Source organism: Lithobates pipiens, unplaced genomic scaffold (genome assembly GCF_037356315.1).
Source record: "Lithobates pipiens isolate NorthernLeopardFrog02 unplaced genomic scaffold, aLitPip1_a1.2 Scaffold_23, whole genome shotgun sequence".
Lineage (NCBI taxonomy): Eukaryota > Metazoa > Chordata > Amphibia > Anura > Ranidae > Lithobates > Lithobates pipiens.
Genome location: NW_027507785.1, coordinates 3,637,619 through 3,645,701, shown reverse-complemented (window position 1 = coordinate 3,645,701; position 8,083 = coordinate 3,637,619). Strand labels below are relative to the sequence as shown.

Sequence of the window (8,083 nt, the reverse complement as noted above, 5' to 3'; positions counted from 1 at the left end):
AGAGCATGATCCAATTTGCTAAAGGAGGGGAAACAATTCCTTCCTGAACCCCAAGAGTCAATCAGATTTTCCCCGGATCAACTTTACCTATAAATGTTAGTACCCAGTTATATTATGTACACTTAGGAAATAATTCAGGGCTTTCTTAAAGCAATCCACTGAGCTGGCCAGAACCACCTCTGCAGGGAGTCTATTCCACATTTTCACAGCTCTTACTGAAGAAACCTTTCCATATTTGGAGATGAAATCTCTTTTCCTCTAGATGTAAAGAGTTCCCCCTTGTCCTCTTTGTTGACTGTAAAGTGAATAACTCAACACCAAGTTCACTATATGGACCCCTTATATATTTGTACATGGTGATCATATCCCCCTTAATCTCCTCTTATCAAGAGTGAATAAATTCAGTTCCTCTAATCTTTCCTCATAGCTGAGTTCCTCCATGCCTCTTATCAGTTTGGTTGTCCTTCTCTGCACTTTTTCCAGTTCCCAGATATCCTTTTTGAGAACTGGTGCCCAAAACTGAACTGCATATTCCATATGAGGTCTTACTAATGATTTGAACAGGGGCAAAATTATATCTCTCTCTCTGGAGTCCATACCTCTATTAATACAAGAAAGGACTTTGCTCGCTTTGGAAACCCCAGCTTTGTATTACATGCTATTATTGAGCTTATGATTTACCAAAACCCCCAGATCCTTCTCCACTATGGATCCCCCAGTTGTACTCCCCCTAAAATGTATGATGCATGCATATTCTTAGCCCCCAAGTGCATAGCTTTACATTTCTCAACATTAAACCTCATCTACCACATAGCCGCCCAATTAGACAAGAGCATTGAGGTTGGCTTGTAAATTGGTGACATCCTGGAAGGACGTTATTCCACTGCATAGCTCGGTGTCATCTGCAAAGACGGAAATGTTACTTTTGATCCCAGACCCAATATCATTTATAGAGATAGTAAAAAGTAAGGGTCCCAGCACTGTACCTTGGGGTATACCACTGATAACCTTAGACCATTCAGAGTAAGAATCATTAATCACGACTCTCTGAATTCTGTCTTTTAGCCAGTTTTCTATCCATTTACAAACTGATATTTCCAAACCTGTAGACTTTACCTTACACATGAGCCGTGTGTGCGGAACTGTATCGACTGCTTTTGCAAAGTATACCATGTCCACCGCCACCCCTCTGTCCAAGTATACCACATCCACTGCCACCCTCTGTCCAAGTATACCACGTCCACAGCCACCCCTCTGTCCAAGTATACTACGTCCACCGCCACCCCTCTGTCCAAGTATACCACATCCACCACCACCCCTCTGTCCAAGTATACCACATCCACTGCCACCCCTCTGTCCAAGTATACCACATCCACCGCCACCGTCTGTCCAAGTATACCACGTCCACCGCCACCCCTCTGTCCAAGTATACCACTTCCACCGCCACCCCTCTGTCCAAGGTTTTACTTACCACCTCATAAAAATAAATCAGGTTTGTCTGACAACTTCTGTCTTTCATGAATTCATGCTGTCTGTTGCTTAAAATATTTTTTTCCTGCAAGAACTCTGCTATCTGGTCTTTTATTAATCTCTCCGGTATCTTCCCAACTATAGAAGTTAAACTAACAGGTCTATAGTTACTTGGTAAAGACTTTGTTCCCTTTTTAAATATAGGCACCACACTGGCCCTGCGCCAATCCAGTGGTACTATTCCTGTCATTAATGAGTCCCTAAAAATTAAAAAAAAATAGGCTTTGAAATTACGGAGCTCAATTCTTTTAGGATCCGTGGGTGGATGCCATCAGATCCAGGTGCTTTATCCACCTTTATTTTGTCCAAATATTTCTGGACCATATCACTTTTGAGCCATTGTGGATTTTGGGCTGTGTCAGTACCACCCCCATTATGGACATGAGCTAAGTTAGCCTTCTCTTTGTCCCCAGTCACCCACTACAGATTATTTTGTAAAGGGCCTACATGTTCAGACCTGACCTTTTAACTATTAATATATTTGAAGAATTTTTGGGGTTTGTCCTACTATCTTTTGCAATCTGTCTTTCATTTTGAATTTTTACATCCTTGATTTCCTTTTTACATATTCTGTTATATTCTTTGTAACATTTAAATGACACTAGCGTTCCTTCATTTTTATATTTTTTAAAAGCTATTTTTTTATAGTTTATAGCCTTTTTAACTTTGGCCATGAGCCACATAGGTTTTATTTTTAGCCTTTTAAAAGTATTGCCCATGGGAATATACTTAGCAGTGAGATCACAGTCTCTTTGAAGATTTATCATTTCTAGGGATGGGCGAACTGTTCGCCCGGGGGTCGGTTCGCAGCGAATTTTGCATGTTCGCGATCCGCCCGATCAGCGGACTATTGCCGCTGTTCGCCCGGCGGACATATGTGTTTACAGTGTGAAAGAACTTTGACCCATGATGACACATCCATCATGGGGTACAGGACAGCCAATTGAGACATTTCCGCACATGGACAATTGGACATTCCCCCTACCTTATAAATAGACCTGATGTGGCGGCCATTTTACATTCTGTCTTATGTCAGTGTAGGGACAGGACACTGTGTGCAGCAGGGACAGTCAGTTTAATCACTAGCTAGCTATTACTATTAGGTCCACAAAGGTCCTTTTCGTTTCTAAGTGTAGGGATAGTTTGGTGTTTGGAGCAGGGACAATCTGCAATTCACTAGCTACTAGCTAGCTACTATTAGGTCCACAAAGGTCTTTTTAAGGACTGGTATAGGTGTACAATATATAGGGTACTGGTGCAGGGCTGTTCTGCAGATTACTGCCCTATTATGCAGCAGTCTTTTATCTGTGTAGGGACTGAGGGACAGTTTGCAAATCACTAGCTACTAGGTCCACAAAGGTCCTTCTAAGGACTGGTATAGGTGTACAATATATACAGTAGGGTTGTGGTGCACTGCTGCTGACTGCTGCCCTATTCCGCAGCAGTCTTTTATCAGTGTAGGGACAGTCTGCAAATCACTAGCTAGCTATAACTATTAGGTCCACAAAGGTCCTTTTAAGGACTGGTATAGGTGTACAGTATATAGGGTTCCAGTGCACTGCTGTGCTGGTGATTGCTGAGTGCACTGCTGACTGATTCTGCAGCTGTTTTTGTCAGTGTAGGGACAGGACGCTGTGTGGAGAAGGGACAGTCAGTTTAATCACTAGCTATTACTATTAGGTCCACAAAGGTCCTTTTAAGGACTGGTGTAGGTGTACAGTATATAGGGTTTTACACGTATAATATACTTTCTTCCAAATATAGAAAGAATATTATACATGACTCCTGCCCGATTCTGCAGCTGTCTTTTATCAGTGTAGGGACTGAGGGACAGTCTGCAAATCACTAGCTACTAGGTCCACTTCCACAGGGGTGGTAGGGGTAGGGCAGGAGCAACAGGCTTGAGCCAAAAGGCAAATTGCAGAAGGTGCGTGCGATTACATCAGAGGATGCACCAGAATTGGTTGAGTGGCTCACTCAGCCTTACTCTTCTGCACCCTCCTCATCCTCTCGAACTGCACCCTCTTCTTCACTCTCTGCTGTGTGCACCCCCAAAGACACTACCACCAACACCACCACCACCACCATATACCTTCCGCTTGAGTCAGGGGAATTATTTTTCAATCCATATCAAGACATTTCCGATGCGCAGCCACTCTTGGCAGTGGTACAGGAAGAGGAGGTAGCAACAACCGCCACTCAGCAGTCTGACAACAGTACCCAGATCAGCCCAAGGAGGAGGTTGGTCCCTGCTGTTGTTGCCTACTCCGAGATCTCTAATTATAGCGGTGGGGAAGGTGATGTCAATGATGACGTGTCTAGTGATGTCACATGGGTGCCCACAAGAGAGGAAGAGGAGGGGAGTTCAGAGGGAGATATGGACCAGCAGATAGGGAGGAGAAGCAGGAAGAACTTAGATTGCACAGGAGGGACAAAGCAGACTGCGACTGTATCAGGAGTGAGGCATCAACCATGTAGGTCCCATCTGGCCTTCCCAGGACACTGGCACATGGCTCCGCAGTGTGGTTTTTTTTTAACGTGTTCGCTGCTGACAATAGTGTTGCCATCTGCAATCTTTGCAGTCAACGCATATGTCGCGGTAAGCCCAACACTCACCTAGGGACGACCGTCTTAAGAAGGCACATGAGCTGCCATCACCAAGCCCAGTGGAAGCAACGGAACACACAAAGCCACACTCCAGGCTCTCACCGTCCAGCCTCGACTTCTACTTCTCCTTCTCCTCTCTCCTCACAATTGTCCTCCACTCCCCCTTCCATCACGCCATCCTCAAGTTTTTCTGCAAAAAGGCAGGCTTCCATGGGCCAAATGTTTGAGCGGAAAAAAATGATGATGCTGGATAACCCTCTTGCCCAACGGTTGACGGCTGGCTTCTCAGAACTGATAGCCCGCCAACTACTGTCATATAAACTGGTGGACTCGGAGGCTTTTTGAAAATTTGTGGCCATTGGAACACCACACTGAAAGGTCCCAGGAAGGAAGTATTTCTCACAGAAGGGCATCCCAGAGCTATATGGCCATGTTCAGAGGCAAGTGAATGTATCTCTGGCACACAGTGTCGGTGCCAAGATACATCTGACCAAAGACACGTGTTCTAGCAAACATGCGCAGGGAAGGTATATCACTTTTACTGCCCACTGGGTGAACCTTCTGACGGCCGTCAAGCATGTAACCCATGGCACCCATGTAGATTTGGTTTTACCGCCACGGATTGCATGCAGGCCTGTCTCTTCTTCTCCTCCTCCTACTCCATCCTCCTCCCTCTCCTCATCATCTGACTCCTCCTTTTCCGCTGCTAGTGTCTCTTCCACTGCGCCACCCAAGCTCCCCAGAACCTATTCGACATGCCAGGTGAGACGTTACCATGCTGTGTCTGTTGTGCCTGGAAGCCAAGAGCCTCACTGGCCATGTACTCCTTTCAGCTTTGCATTCACAGGCAGATCAGTGGTTAACACCGCTCAATTTGACAGTTGGTAAAGTGGTGTGTGACAACGGTGCCAATCTGCTTAGCGCATTGAAACAGGGCAAAATTACGCACGTGCCATGCATGGCACACATCTTAAACTTGGTAGTGCAGCGATTCGTTGTCAAATACCCTGGGGTCCAGGACATCTTGTGGCAGGCAAGGAAAATCTTGGCCCATTTCAGAAGATTTTACACGGCCATGGCTCGCCTTGCTGACATTCAGCGGCGACACAATCTGCCGGTCAGAAGCCTTATTTGTGATTGCCCGATGCGATGGAACTCAACCTTCTATATGCTTGATAGGCTGCTCCAGCAGAAACATGCAGTTAACGTCTACCTGTACGAACTCTGTGGCAGAAAAAGTTCTGGGGAGCTGGTGTTTTTTTCACCGCGCCAGTGGCTGCTCATGTGTGATGCATGCAGACTTCTATGGCTATTTGTCATTGGGGAACCCCTGGCTTCCCTCACCAGTGTCAGAGGGGGCGGGGTCAGGTGACGGGTGGCCCCGCCCTCCTAATATAAGAAACGTCAGTGCTGTGATCCCTGCAGTGTCTCCTCAGTGGAGACAGAAGACGGATGCATGGATTGACTGCGCTGGACTGAAAATCACCCGTCGCTGGATCAGATCAGCCATTGCTGGACCCCGGAGAGATAATCATCCATCGCTGGATAGCAAGAGTGGATTAGCACCGCTGGAATCTTTTTTTATTTATTTTTTATTTTTAATAAAGGATTTTTTTAAAAGTGTGTTTGTCTTATTTAACCATGTTTTACACTTTCTTTGTGAAATGGTAGGGGTAATTTTGTACCCCCTTACCATTTCAAACAGGGGGGCCAGGATCTGGGGGTTGTGGGGATAAGGCCCTTGTCAACATGGAGACATGGTGCTTTGCGGGGTCACAGACCCCCAAAGCATCCTCCCAATGTTGAGGGCATGTGGCCTGGTACGGTTCAGGAGGGGGGCACTCACTCGTCCCCCCCTCTTTTCCTGCGGCCTGACAAGTTGCGTGCTCGGATAAAGGGTCTGGTATGGATTTTTAGGGGGACCCCCACGTCAATTTTTTTTTAATTTGACGCAGGGTTCCCCTTAATATCCATACCAGACCTGAAGGGTCTGGTAATTGAATTTAGGGGAACCTCATGCTTTTTTTTATTTATTTATCAATGAATGAATTGTCGACTCCATAATACAGAGAACACTCATTTGAGTGTTCTCTGTATTACGGGAACCGACAATGGAAAGTGATTTTAAAAGACTTTTTTTCCTTGCGAAATGACACTTTGTGCAGGGACAGTTCTAAGCATGGGAAACATGCGCCCCTTCACAGGCATACTATAGACACCCCCCAGGTACGAAATTTAAAGGAATATTACACTTTTATTATTTCACTTTAATCATTATTAAAATCACTGCTCCTGAAAAAACGCCCGTTTTTAAAACTTTTTCTTTTGCATTGATCCATGTCCCCTGGGGCAGGATCCGGGTCCCCAAACGCTTTTTAGGACAGTAACTTGCATATTAGTCTTTAAAATTAGCAATTTAGATTTTGAACGTTCGAGTCTCATAGACTTTAATAGGGTTCTAAAGTTCACATGAAGTTTAGGTCTGTTCGCAGGTTCTGGTGCAAACCGAACGGGGGGGTGTTCGGCTCATCCTTAATCAGGATCTGGTAAGGTGTGAGGTCGGAGTGTTGTCTCTGCAGCATTGTATGGGGAAGCGGAATACTCCCTTGTTGTAGCAGTTTACAAGGAAATTTATACAAGGAGAAAGATTTTTCGTTCTAAATGAGGTTCTTTGAAGAAAATATGCTTTAAAATGAAGTCAACGTTTCACTTAAAATGTGAACTTGGAAGTGCCCTGTGCCCCCTGCTCATCATAAGGCATTCTGGGTAAGGTGCTCCTTCCTTTACGGCTGACGAGCTATCAGCTTAAGCCAGAATGGGTGCCTACAAGTACATGTAAGTGCTATGGAGGAAGAAGCAGTCAGCTGTGATGTGATTTCTCCTGCATGTCCGTTGCTGCAGTATCGCCAACAGTCTTCTCTCCATCGCGCACCACATCCTACTCTCACAGACAAAGCTCGTAGAATAGGCTACAAGGCCAAGCAAGGGTATGTAATTTACCATGTCAGAGTTTGCAGTGGTGGGTGTAAGAACACCGTGCCCAAGGGTGCAACCTATGGTAAACCCGTGCACCATGGTGTTAACCAGATCAAGTTTGCAGGCAGCCTGTAGTCTGTTGCTGAGGAGCGTGCTGTCCATCACCGTGAAGGACTGAGAGTCATTAAGTCCTACAGAGTTGGTGAAGACTGAACTTATAAGTTCTTTGAGATCATTCTCATTGACACTTTCCACAAGGCCATCAAATGCTATCCAGATACCCAATGGATCACAAAAAGCTGTGCACAGACACAGGGAGATGGGTGGGCTGACATCCCCTGGCAAAAAGAGTCATGGTCTTGGCAAAGGTCACAAGTTCCATCTTACCATTGGTTGCTCTCGTTGTGCTACCTGGAGAAGACGCAACTCTTCAGCTCCACCGTTACCGCTAACTGGGATCATACTTGTAAATTTGACATTAAAATAAAGTTGTTTTTGGAAAAAAAAAAAAAAATGTACATGCTTCTATCAACTTTAATATTAAAAATTATTTTTGAAGGCACCAACAAAATATATTTATTAATATAGCTGGACACATCTACATACAATATAATTAAAGTGACCCCAACACTAAAATAATGATATTACAATCAGCCTATAAAAGAACGTGTTTAATATTTATCTTCTGGGAAGGCGGTGGGTGAAATCTGTGATGGGTGATGGGTGATGGGTATCTTGGGTATCTGACACTTTAGCATGTTTTAGATACTTTGCCCCCCTCTGGTCACTGTGGTTTCTCCTCACTAAGTGACTACATTGTTTTGTAGTTATGGAACGGCTGGTGGGAAGAACCACTATACCCATGCCAGCCATGTCCAGAGCAAAAATTAAACTCACCATCCTCCGGAGAGGTAAGTATTAAATATTTATATATAGCAGTGTTCATCATTCTCAATACATTAGCAAAATA

General features: G+C 44.9%; 1 pseudogene; it reads left to right on the top strand.

The window, feature by feature from the left end:
• Window positions 1-6,952: 6,952 nt before the first annotated feature.
• On the top strand, window positions 6,953-7,621 carry LOC143926816 (large ribosomal subunit protein eL15 pseudogene; annotated as a pseudogene).
• Window positions 7,622-8,083: the final 462 nt, after the last annotated feature.